Consider the following 13,219-nt stretch of genomic DNA (forward strand, 5'->3'; position numbering starts at 1 on the left):
AACGTTGTATTATTTAGAGTCAGGTACCGGGCTTGTCGGACCAATAGGGAAAGGTAGAGTGATCGCCGATGAGAGGCGCACTCTAACTGGGACATGCTAGGGTTAGTTGGCTAAGCATGGGCGCCCAAGTGTGAATGGGGTGAGCTCCTATAAAAGCCAACTAAACCTAATTTTTACTCATTCTCTCATTTGTGCAATTGAAGAGTGCTCTTGCTCCATCTCCATCTTCTTCTTCTTCACCTCCTTGTGTGTGTGTGTGTGAGAGAGAGAGAGAGGGAGAGTGTGTGTGCGATCGAGCATTACGAAGGCACGACGGCGGCGAAGCGGTTGAGCGCGGCACGACTGCAGCTTCTTCTTCATCGCGACGAGGAATCCACCACGAAGGCGAGCGTAGAGCGGTGAGTGACACACCCTTTGTTCTCTTGAGCTTGCTAGTTTAGGCTTGTTGTGTGCTTGGAGCCGTTTGTGGCTCGCACACGGTGTATTGGCAAGTCCCTTGCTTCGACAATGCGGCAAGGAGCGCACATTTTTGGCGCCGCTGCCGGGGATATGCCCTACACTAAGCTCGGTTAGCACTTTACGCTTCCTTGTGGTGCAATTTCTATCATAGGAAAGGCAGGGAAGGAGTGTGTGGAGATTTCTGTTTTTTGCGTTTTCTGCATTTTTTGTCAAGTTTCAATTTCTGCTATTGTCTGTGCTTTTTCAATTTTCTGCATTTCTTGCGTTTTTTCAATTTCCTGCATTTCTGCATTTTCAATTTCTGCGTTTTCAATTTCTGCAATTTCTGCATATCTGCGTTTTTTCAATTTCTGCGTTTTCTGAAATTTTTGCATATCTGCGTTTTCAATTTCTGCAATTTCTGCATATCTGCGTTTCCAATTTCTGTATTTTCTGCACCAAAAAAAAAATTAAATTTTTTTTTTAATTTTTTCTCAATTTTTTTTTTTTTTTGGTGACCGGGCGGCGAAATTTTTCGAAAATAAAAAACGTGACTCTTAAAACGGACGGGTTGGTTTGTATAAAAGATAGATCAGGATCATTTTCCCAAGCCCAAGCCCAAGCCCAAGCCCAGGCCCAGGCCTCAATCCTCAGTCTTATGATATATACTAGACTCACTCTTATATATATACCCTACTCCCTCAAGAGAGAATGAGAGCATGTGGGACAAGTCCTCCACTCTCCTCCTTTCTCTTCCCACTTGCACCCTTAGACTTTCTAGTTTGGGCCTAGTTCCCTACTGGAAATTGACAGTTTTAGGGATTCAGAGGGCATAGAGTGACCAAACGGAGGTCTGTAAAGCACGGCACGACCCTCTGACCGATACGCTCGTTTCGAGCTATCACACGGCCCATTCCACGACACGCTCTAAAAAATCTAACAAAAAAACAAACACAAAACACGCTAAAAACTAGTCACAAGGCCTCCTAGAGCAGCTTTTTGACACCTTAGGGTATCAAAAGCACATGCACTTACGCTCTGGGCGGGTGCTAGAACACGAGCATATTGAGGGTGCCTCCGTTCATACGGACACCCATTACCCATCCACGATAAGCTCTAGACCCTCAGCGGGGACACAAGGTAGCACCACCCAAGACCCTAAAATAGCCGCTAGTGATTCCTCCTCCGACTCAGAAATCATGGAAGCATACCCTACCCAAAACACTGAGAGAGAAGGCCATGCACCTCCCGAAGCTCCACAGCCTAGTACTAGTATGTTTAGCCGTTTCATGGAAACATTAGGTAGAGCTACTCGCTCGGAACCTGATGCAAATGAAGCACACGAAGGGGGTGGGGAAGTGGACTCTCCTTTCACATCGCACGTGGACCCCACACCCCCAAAGAGTGTCCATGTGGATATCCTGCCAACTTCTTACCAAGAAGGCCCTGTTGAGCTGCCTCCTTCAGAAGTTCCCTCTAGAGTACCGTTGGTGACAAGTAAAACCACGGGGAGCAACATTGCTTCTACCTCACAAGAAACCGTTAACACGTCGACTCTAGAAGGATGGTTCATTAATGATCATTGGACATACGACCTCCACACTGAGGTGTTGACGGATCTACACTCTTGCCACGCCTACCATGTAGGATGGATAGAGATTGTACAATCCACCTCTAGTGCCACGAGCATCGAAGATCAACAGAAAATGATCTGTAATGTTATCCATGGCATTATTCAATCAGAAAGGCAAAACCGAGGGGTAAATATACTCTCAACTGGCCCCATGAGATTTCTGGATACGAGCAAGGCTCAACAGCCTACTCTATCACAAATGGAGACTCCTCTAATGAGCCCCATGGACCCATCTTACGTCATTTCACCTGGGGTCTCTATGCAATCTGAGCCTCCGAGCGAAAACTTTAGCTTCCCTAACTTGGCTCAACCCTCTATCAAGGAAAACACAGTGCTCACTCCAGGGATAAGGACCTATGCCCGGTTATGTTCCATATCCTGCATCATCTATACATATGCCAAGACCGGTACCCGTTCCTCTCCCACATATGATTCCAAGAGTACCTCCACCGGCCCTGCCTCCTCACATAGGTGACTTGGCAGCGTTTGCTCAAACCATAGGTCGATCTATCGCGGAAAATATGCGTCACACATCTGATAGAGAGCCTAGAAGTAAGGCAGTACAAATTGCCAAACTCACGCAAAAATTCAATGGGGACGAAGATGCTAGAAAACACATTGAAGTGTTTGAACAAGTATGTGATTCCTTAGGGGAACGCAACGAACTACATAAGTGCAATGCCTTAAGCTTGACATTAAGTGGGAAGGCTGGAGATTGGTATAGGACCCTAAGGGTGGACGAGAAAACAATCTACCCTACCCTTCGAAGGTTGTTTCTAAAGGAGTACATACGAGAAGGTGTGCTTTGGGGTGTAGCATCTCAGCTACAGAAGGCCGAACGTAAGGAAGGAGAGTCAGTAAGGGACTTCATTAGTCGTCTAAAGCACTTAAACTCTCGCTGCCCTGTAAATGAGCGCTTCAACAATAACCAACTGCTTGATCGATTCATTCGAGGGTTGAGGAATGAAGGAATCTATAATGGACTAGTGATTAGAGGTATCACAACCTGGGAAGATGTCACTGCCAATGCAATCCAATTAGAGGACAACTTGATGATAGCAGGCATGGGGGTGTCTACTGACACGAGATCCACTAGCTCACAAGCCATTGAGTATGAACCCATGACTGCAAAGCCCATTGCCAATGAGCCAAAGGTATTTGAGAAATTCTTGACAGACCTCACCAAGGCAATCCAAGAGTCTCTTAAGGATAATCGACCCCCTCAAAATAGTCACATGTATCCAAGAAGGGAGCAACAATGGTGTTCCATTTGCTTAGGTCCACATAGCACTAGTGAGTGCCCTACGTTTAGAGTAAAATTTAATGGAACTTGCAACGCATGTGGTAGGTATGGTCACCAAGCTAAGGATTGTTTAATGATCAAACACATTATGGAAAATAGACCACCTGTAGCCTGGACGGATGCGCCTCGAGCTCCTGTATTGATGCCTACTCCACCTGTTGAGCAACTACCGCAACACATGGTCCCTAGATCTCAAAATGTTGTACAAGCTACACCGTTACCACCTCTTCTGCTAGGACCGCAGCCCCCGCATCCAAGAGTCGCCCCTATGAACCAAGTAGGTTGCGAGCCATCAAATGCTTATGCAGATGGTTGTGAGGAGGAAATAGACACTAGTATTGCCTACGGACTTGATACATTGGAAGAGTGTCCTATATACTACATGGAAGATTGTTGGGGGCAAGTCAAGCCGGTTTATCAAGCTGCTGCTCTCGCATCCAGAGGTCAAAATATCAACACCCAGGCTAGGAGGCCACCTCTTCAATGCTACGAGTGTGGTGGACCACATCGAGCAGTGGAGTGCCCTATTAGGCTGCAAAAGAATGCTGCACACATGCAAATGAATCAAGGGAGCACGTCTGCAATGCCAATACTCACATGTAATCGTTGTGGCATAGATCACTTGATTGCCCAATGCCCCTATAACCCAAATGCGCCTAAAATCACACCCCTGAATTTGGTCGAAATTGCTAGTGTGACATCACCAATACCACCCGTCGCACCCGCTTATGCGATTACACGGTCCATGCTTCAAGGGCCAGGACATATCCTTGAAGAGAGAGATACCGCGTCAATTATCCAAGCAAAGAAAAAGAAGACACGAAGGAAGAAGTCGCAGAATACGGAAAATTCAAAGCCAAGTTCCAAAACAAACATAGGAACAGGAGATGACCTCGTGTATATGAATGACCTCGAGGATGATTCAGATTCAGTCGAGACAATGGAGACTAGAACCAATACCACAAAGGGAAAGACCGACAAAGAAAACCGTAACATGGAACCAAATGAAAACCGAATAAGAGAAAATCATAAAGAGCATCTGAAAACACCACAAGTGTTTCCAAATCCAATCCAAGACCCCCAAGATAAACCGCAGGGGCAAAAAGGGAAGAATCGTAAAAAGAAGATTGGGACGTACCCAAACCCTGTAGACGAGATTAAGCAGGTGAAACATCTAAGAGGTTTAGTGGAGGAGACTCAAAGGAAACTAGAACCAGAACCCATGCAGGTCAAAATTCATGACACAGTGTTTCCCACGCAAGTTCATCCACCCCACATGAACCATAGACCGTTAGCCATATCTAGTATCATCCATGAAGGGAGCGAGGACGGGACATCAGAAAGTGAGCATACACCCTTCTTGTTGGAAAGGATGTTTAACGAAGGAATACCTGATCCCATTGAGGAATATGAGATTCCATCCTCACCAGTTCCTAGTCAAGGACCTACACCCTGCAAAACGCCAATGAATGTTGCCAAACTAGTGGACTTCATGTCTTCTGAGGTCCGAACCACGATCATAGCAAAGCTGTATGGAGATCCTGAGTTATTCCTTGCACTTCGAGCATTCCTTAACGGAGAGCTACGAACGGGATTACCGCAGTTTGCGCAACCAAATAGGCCTGACTCGATTATGATTGATGAGGAAAATCATGTGCAATCACTTGACTTAGATGGACACGAGTCTGTGATCGAGGTACCCATTAACGAATTAGGGCAGTATTTTGAAGGCGACGAGTCTAATGCGACCCTACCCATCACTACCAAGGGATTAACTATAAAGGGAATTCTTGATGGTGGTGCGGGAGTTAGCATCGTTACAAAAGATTGTTGGGAATCCATGGGAAAACCCCGCCTCAGTGTTACTAACATTGTGGTAAAGATGGAAAATGGTACCATAGCCAAACCTATGGGGGATGCTCAAGGATCTTAAGATCAAAGTTCTAGGACACAAGGTACGACATACGTTCATTGTAATGGATTTCTCTAAACACCTTATGTCATATGAAATGATTTTAGGACGACCATTCATGAGGGAAGCACAAATGGTTCACGATTGGTCTAAAAATCATGTCTATTTGCAATTCCAAGACTCTGTCCTTAGAGTGGATTTGGTGACTGGTAAGGTACACCCCTTAGGGAGTAAAACCATTATTGATCATCGCTCTGACACCACAGTTCACTCGGCCCCACTACAATATTGTTACACTTGTAAGAAGGATACAGACATTGGCCAAGATTCTCCTTACATGGATGTGTTACCGGGTATGACGGAATCAGACAATGTGGATTGGGTCCACCTAGCATCAACCATAGACACTTGGGGAAATAGGGGGACGACCTGGGTAACACCTGAGGGGGATGAAATGCATATACCCTTAAATATGCTACAAGCAATGCATATCGCTTCTGACAAGACTCATCCTAAGGTAACGAAGAAAACATACAAGTGGGTCCCTAAAGCTTCTTTAGTGACCATAGCTAGTACAAAAAAACAGAAGCCTTGTAAGAAACGTACCACTCGCTCCAAGAAAAGTAAGAAAATGTTGCGATGGATCCCTAAACGACTATTGGAAGCCCAAGGCTACTATCAAGGAAATGATCAAATCTGGGTGCCAAAACGTAGATTGTGCTCTTACCTATCACCTGACCCAAGTGAGCCCAATCCCATATCTCCAAAACGAATCAATGATCGTGGAAAGAAAAAGATCACAGAATGCTACACACCCGCTCCCGAGCTAGTTTGGGTACCAAAGAAAGAACGATTTGTTCCACCTAGCTCAGGAAGGGGGGAGTCCCATGAAGATTCTAGCTCATCATGTAATACATCCATAGAGGTAAAAGCTTCTACACAGCCTCCATCTATAGTAGTGGACCTCCATGAAGCTACAAAAGAATCCACACCTCCCAGTGTTCAAGAATCACCTAATGAACCACTTCAAGTTCGATCCTGGGAGAGTACCTTACCACCCTTGCAGCTTGACGAGGCACCTAGGGTAATAGAAAACTACTGGCAAAAATCCTCACCTATTACCAACTGGAACAATTGGTTTCAAAGGGTGACAAGCTCATTTCAAACGGTATGATCTACCCAAGGAAGGGGGGAGTGTTTGCTGACAGTCATCATTCACTTGTTTCCCTCTCAACCTTTTTCCCTGACCTCTTAATCACCAATCTTAGGGAATATACATATAAAGCTTTATACTCACAAAAACAAAAAATAAAGAGCAAGAGCAATTAGCAAACGAGTATGCACATTAAAAGTCAAAACATTGACTCAGACCTACACATGTCACATCTGGTACAGTGAAACAGAAACCTATGCCATAAAACACCTTTGATCCTCATCACTTGAGTGATGGAGGGGAAGGTAAGATTAGTACGATAGGAGTGTTTCTGTTTTAGAGTTGAGAGATTAGCGAAGTTCTCTTTTCCCACTAATGTGCCTCCTAGAGGTATTGTTTGTGTTTCATAGTGTGTACAGGAACCTGTTGCTATTGATAGGATTTGGACCTTCATGGAACCTTCAAATCAAGCGCGACCATTAACACAAACAGGTGTTTCTTGTCCATTAGCATTGCCCTTATCTTTTTGCATCCATGTTTGTCTGCCTTGATTGTGATTGGTAGCATAATATTCAGTGCATTTGCTTAGTATCAAACATTTAATTCAATGTAATGTTTTGTCATAATCACTTGTCTAGGTTTAAAAATCAAGCAGTCCGACTAAGCTAGTTTGACCAAGCTAGGTATTAGAGATCTTCTCTTAATACCATGGGGAATGCCTTCCTAATAAGCAATGGTTACTTAGGTTCTTAATCCGATTTAGGCAGCATTGTATGAAATGTACTAGGGCTTTCTAGTGGGCTTGACCCTATTGACCTTTAGCTTAAGTATTATAAAGGGAGTTTACTAATGTGATGAGCCTGGGGAGGGTAACAGTGTTATATGACCCCCCAAAGTTACAAAATTAAAATGCTGAAAATGAACAAACAAAAAATCAAAGTGCTACAATGTAAAATTTTAAGCTGGAAGAGAAATCTCAGCTTGATTTGGTACTTCACTCACATGTATCGCCTATGGTACTAGAGCCCTAGAGGTTCCCAGTGTGGGCGCTTTTCCTTGAGAAGCAAAAAACCCAAGGCATACAAAATAAGCACACACATCATAATTGAATCAATGTGAAAAGACTTTGGGGGGTCAACGAAAAAGTAATCAGTCAGGCGATGATTTCATGAGAAATTCCTTTTATGGTAGCTTAACTACAAAGTTTTCTAGATATAGCCTCTAGTCAGCCCTCGAACATGAATACTTGGCTCTCGCGATTAAACAACTTAATTGACCACAGAAAGTTAAGAAGCTTACCCATGGTATTAATATTCGATCTCTAGTGCTTTTCGACCGTCATATTAGCGACCCCAGACTTGTTTAATTTTTTACCTTTACATCTGTTTATGCATTTGATTACATTGAAATTTAATGTTCATTGCTAACAAATTGTTTGAAATTCTTTGACCAATCAATTTTTCTACCTAAAACTGCATATGCTTTTTAAGAGAATGCAATTACTGTGCCAATGTTGTTTGATTTTGCAGTGACTGAAGAAGGCTAAGGACATTCATCTCAAATGCTCTTCCACCTCGACGACCCAGCTTCAACTCAATAGCTTCCGAGGACGGAATCTACATCAGGAAGGGGGGCATGTTAACCTTCACGGCACACGGACACCCTATGATCAATAAACGTTGTATTATTTAGAGTCAGGTACCGGGCTTGTCGGACCAATAGGGAAAGGTAGAGTGATCGCCGATGAGAGGCGCACTCTAACTGGGACATGCTAGGGTTAGTTGGCTAAGCATGGGCGCCCAAGTGTGGATGGGGTGAGCTCCTATAAAAGCCAACTAAACCTAATTTTTACTCATTCTCTCATTTGTGCAATTGAAGAGTGCTCTTGCTCCATCTCCATCTTCTTCTTCTTCACCTCCTTGTGTGTGTGTGTGAGAGAGAGAGAGAGAGAGAGAGAGAGAGAGAGGGAGAGTGTGTGTGCGATCGAGCATTACGAAGGCACGACGGCGGCGAAGCGGTTGAGCGCGGCACGACTGCAGCTTCTTCTTCATCGCGGCGAGGAATCCACCACGAAGGCGAGCGTAGAGCGGTGAGTGACACACCCTTTGTTCTCTTGAGCTTGCTAGTTTAGGCTTGTTGTGTGCTTGGAGCCGTTTGTGGCTCGCACATGGTGTATTGGCAAGTCCCTTGCTTCGACAGTGCGGCAAGGAGCGCACACATGAATTTGAGAAGCTTTTGGGGCCTTTGTTGGTGTTGTTGTTGAAGATTTTCCCTGTGGTTGAAAGAAGATGTTCCTCTAGCTTTCTGTCAAGACTAGACTCTCTTTGATGTGATGGGAGTCAATTATGTGGAAAGTATCCTTATACTCTCCGGTACTCAACTTGAGTACAACTACTGCCACTCCGAAGCTAGGAATTGGCGTTTTAGAACTTGTGTAGACTATCTCCTCTAGCTCTTTGATTGGTGGCTTTCCAGTCATGATCCACGTTCCATAAGTCATTAGATTCTTTGTTGCTTCTGGATCTATCACAGCGGAACATGTGATTTTGAGTCCTGTTTCTCCACATATGCTAAATTTGATTGTCAAAGGAGACAATTGATCTTCTTCCTTATCCATGTTCTTCTCTTGATCTTGTGTTTTCTGAACATTTGACGTTGAAATTGGAAACTTTGCTCCTTCATCTGCTTTCATTTGCACTTTTTTTGGAGTGAACTTCTTTGAAACAGCTTTTGTTGATTCTTCAGGTATGTCAATGATGACATATTCTTGTGGTTTTACTGCTTCCTTTGTTTTCACCTTGGCATCATGCTCCATGATGTAGCTATCTGTCTCACATTTTTTGCTTTCACACTCACAAACCTCGTTAGTTCCCTTCAACACCTTTATCGTAAATAAAAGAGTTATATCATAGCCATCTTCATCGCAAAATTTCGTCAGGGTCACCTCATTCACACAGACATCAAGAGTGGTCAGTATTTGATCCCATCCAAAGGGTTCAAATAACTCCTTTGGAAATGGATCTGGTACATATGCCCCATCTTCTACAGAACGCTCTAGGATGGAATCATCCTTTCTAAGACTTCCACTCTCAAGAGCTCCGTACATCCAAATATGCGCTTTGCTTTCCAAATCAATTGTGGAGTTTAAGTCCTCCCCCGGGGATTGCACTACATCTCTATAACTATGATCTTTGACACTGATTTTCGTTGTAACCTCTTTGTATCTCAAGTAGATATAGTCATAGCCCCAGTCTTGTACCATTTTGAGCTGACCCATGAACGGTCTGCCCAATATGATATCAAAGTTTCTGCTCTTGTCAAAATTCATTATGACAAAGGTGTGCTCATACTATATGCCACAAGAGGATACAATGATTTGTTCTAATATTCCAATCGATTTCTCCGTGTATCCATCCGCTAATTGTAGTTTTATTTGAGTTTTCCTAAGAGTAGGCTTTCTCCATTTTCCATATCTCTTTGGTTGCATTGGCAATTCCTACCCCACTATCTAATATAGCAACCGTCTTTACTCCTTTGTACTCAAGTGGTAAGGTGGTGTTTCCTTCTTCTTCTTCATAGTAGTCACCCACCTTATTTACTGGTACTGGCTTTGTCTGTGGTTTCTTAGGCATGGTGTCATCTATGTTTTTGTCAGCAAGTTGGTCATGTGAAGGGATTTTCAACCCCATGTTTTCCAAGTTTTTGCCCATTTGGCCCCATAGATGCGGTCTAATTTTTAGTAGCTCTGAGAGATAAAGTGTGTATTGTATAGGAGAATACATCAATTCATGCAATCTCTTGGTATCCATCATTTTTGGTTTGGCTTTACACTGAGAAGGTATCATTTTAACCTCCAATTTTGTTTGAAGTTCTCCTATGAAATATGGCAAAGTCTTTAGAGGGTGTGGTTTACTCTCTTCAAATGTGACAGACCCGACATCCCCGTATAGAGATCATATATCCCCTGGGAAAAATTCATGATCCATGTTTATCCAGGAATAGGTGCTGACTGTAAAGTAACACTACCATCTTTTTGGTTTCTGATTGATTCCCACAAGGATTGTGGCCATGGTTCTTCTACCTACGGAATAGGCATCACTGCTTGTGAGCCCACCCCATCTGTGGTATTGGCTACTTCCCTTGTATCTAAAGGTGCCTCAACTCTCGGCTCTTCCTCTTTGTTTACAATACCACGACTTTCCAATTCCTGGACTTTTTCGCGGATTAGCACCTCCGTTTTTGGAGCATCTGGAACATGTGGTTCCATAAGAGCTTGGGCCTTCTGGATGAGCTCCTTGCACATTTGCAACCTCTCTTTTTCATACCTTGGATGAGAATATGTCAGCCATCTATCCTCTTGGGTTTGGTTGGTTTTTAGCCTAGCTTCATAGGCCTTCAAAATTGCATATAAAGGTTGAAAGATTTTTTCCACTAAGACTGAACCTCCCGAGTTAGTCTTTAACTCTTTAGGTCCCTTTGCGTTTTTGTTCCTTTCTTGATCTTGTCTAAGCTGCTCTCTCGTTTGATTTGGTTCAGTTTCCAAAGCCGCTTTCTCCTTTAGCCTCTTCAATTTCATTTTGTCTTGTTTGCCTTTCCATGATCTTCTTCCGAAAGTTCTCACTGATATGTTTTCAATATGTGTTTGAACAGGCAATGTGGGTTCCTCCTCAACGATTGCGTTTTTAGCAGTTTCTTGAGCTTGAGCTCAAGTCATCACATTTAAAGGAATGGCGGGTTCTACCTCAGATCCGCTTGAAGAAGGCATCACGCCTACAACATTCATTGTTGCTTTCCCTTTGTAGTTTGGATTTTTAGCACAGTGTTGGCGTAGATGGTCTGTCCCACAACGTTCACAGAACACAAATAATTCTATTTGTGGACCCTGTTTGGACAACTTCGTGTCCAGTGGTCACTTCCACACTCATAGCATGGACCTTCTTGTTTCATAGCTGGTGATACAACCGATGGTTGTTCTTGCCTTGTGAGGATGTTCTTTGAACCATACTCCTGATGATTGGCTATGCACATGAGCGTATTTGCATCCAAGGAGTACTGGTTTTTCATGGGTTGTGGCACATGCATTGGTTGAGCGTAGTTGACTATCACTCTCCCATCGTTTAGAAGATGTGGTTGTTGCCCTAGCACACATTGTGGCTTTGGTTGAGTGCTACACCATGGAGTGGGACGATCCCCTGCACAAGTGTTACATACCCTCAATTGAGGCTGTCGTACAACCGGGTTCTATATGTAGCCTTGGTTTATTCTTCTAATCACTCCCTTAAACACTTGATTAATGATTGGTTCCCAAGGAGTTTGAACATCTTTCTTTGTTGTTGATTCGCTCTTCGGAGATGAGGCACTACTAGTCGCGTTGTTTGTATCTTCACTCACCTCTCTGTTGGCCTTGCAATTGTCAACTAGATAAAGAGCTTCTCTAGTGACTTGCTCAAACGTCGTGCATCCCTTCAAATGTAGGTCCTTTTTAAGAGTTTCATTTTTTAACCCCTCAATGAAGAGAACTGATAATCTCTCATCTTGCGGTAGCTCTTGTGTAGGACATCTCTCTATGTATTGTTTGAAGCGAAGCAGAGATTCCTTCACTCTTTCATTCGTTTTTTGTTTGAAAGTGTAAATTTGAGACACTGTGTTATGTTTGACTCCCCTTTTGAAGAATTCCTCTACAAACTCTTGTAAGAGTTGTGCTATGTTGGGGAAATCATCTCTATTTAGTGGCTACAACCAACTCAAAGCTGTTCCTTCTAATGTCAGCCCAAATCCGTCATACTGAGTATGGAAATCCGCAATATGTTCAACTCTCAAAAACTTGTTCGATGAGTGAGACATGAGCATATGGATCCCCTGACCCACTGTACTTTGTCTTGACACATGGGGCCACTTGATATGGTCTTAATCGATGTGGTTCAATCACTAATCTAACCAATTTGTGGTCTCTTGCAAAGTCAGATCTCGCTCTTTCCGCTCGTCTTGGAGAAAATCCCGATGGAATCCTCTCTGATTTGTACTCTGGCATTGTTTTTGGCTGAAAGTAAGTAGAGATCGGAGTACCCTTGTATGTGTATCGTTCTAAGTCAATTGGATTGATAGTTTGTACTCATGTCCATACTTATCTACCATTAAAACTTGCACTCTGTTGACATCTGTGTACGTGAATGCATAGAGGTTCTTATGTGTGGTCAACTCTCTAGCATTGGGCTCTACACACCTGTAGAAGATGTATGGATCCCCATTTGTGAATCTATATAAGCCCACATGAGCATAATCTGTAAGCACTCTCATGGATTCTTTGGCTTTGATGAATCTCACGTTCGGTTTGTTGATCAGAGGATGCTTCTCCTCTAGGTATTCTCCCAATCCCACTGTTGTCGGCATTGCAACGTTTCTTGTGTTTTTCATGTCTCCGAGTGGAGTAAAGAACCCTGGTGGTGGATGATTTGTCATGGTTAAGGCTCACTCAAAACTCTCAAGATAGTCCTTGACAAGCTCACTTTGGCTTAGTGCAACTTATCTCTTTTTGCCCCTGGTCAGGTCTCTCAAAAGTCAAGAATTTGTGACTTTTTGGTCTCTGGAAACTAGTCTTGAGGCCCGCAAGCTTTCTTCCTAGCTATACCTGACTCAATTTGGAGTTGTCTATCAAAAGTTAGAGCACTTTTAGTGAACTACACTTGAAACAGCACTCAAAACAGTTCTAGGATCAGAACACAGGAACTTTGGCTTGTTTCTTGGTCTCCCGAAGGTAATTTTAGCTCAAACTTGAGATTT

The sequence above is a fragment of the Adiantum capillus-veneris genome, chromosome 9, assembly GCF_014529385.1.
Source record: "Adiantum capillus-veneris isolate H3 chromosome 9, ASM1452938v2, whole genome shotgun sequence".
NCBI classification, from domain to species: Eukaryota; Viridiplantae; Streptophyta; class Polypodiopsida; order Polypodiales; family Pteridaceae; genus Adiantum; species Adiantum capillus-veneris.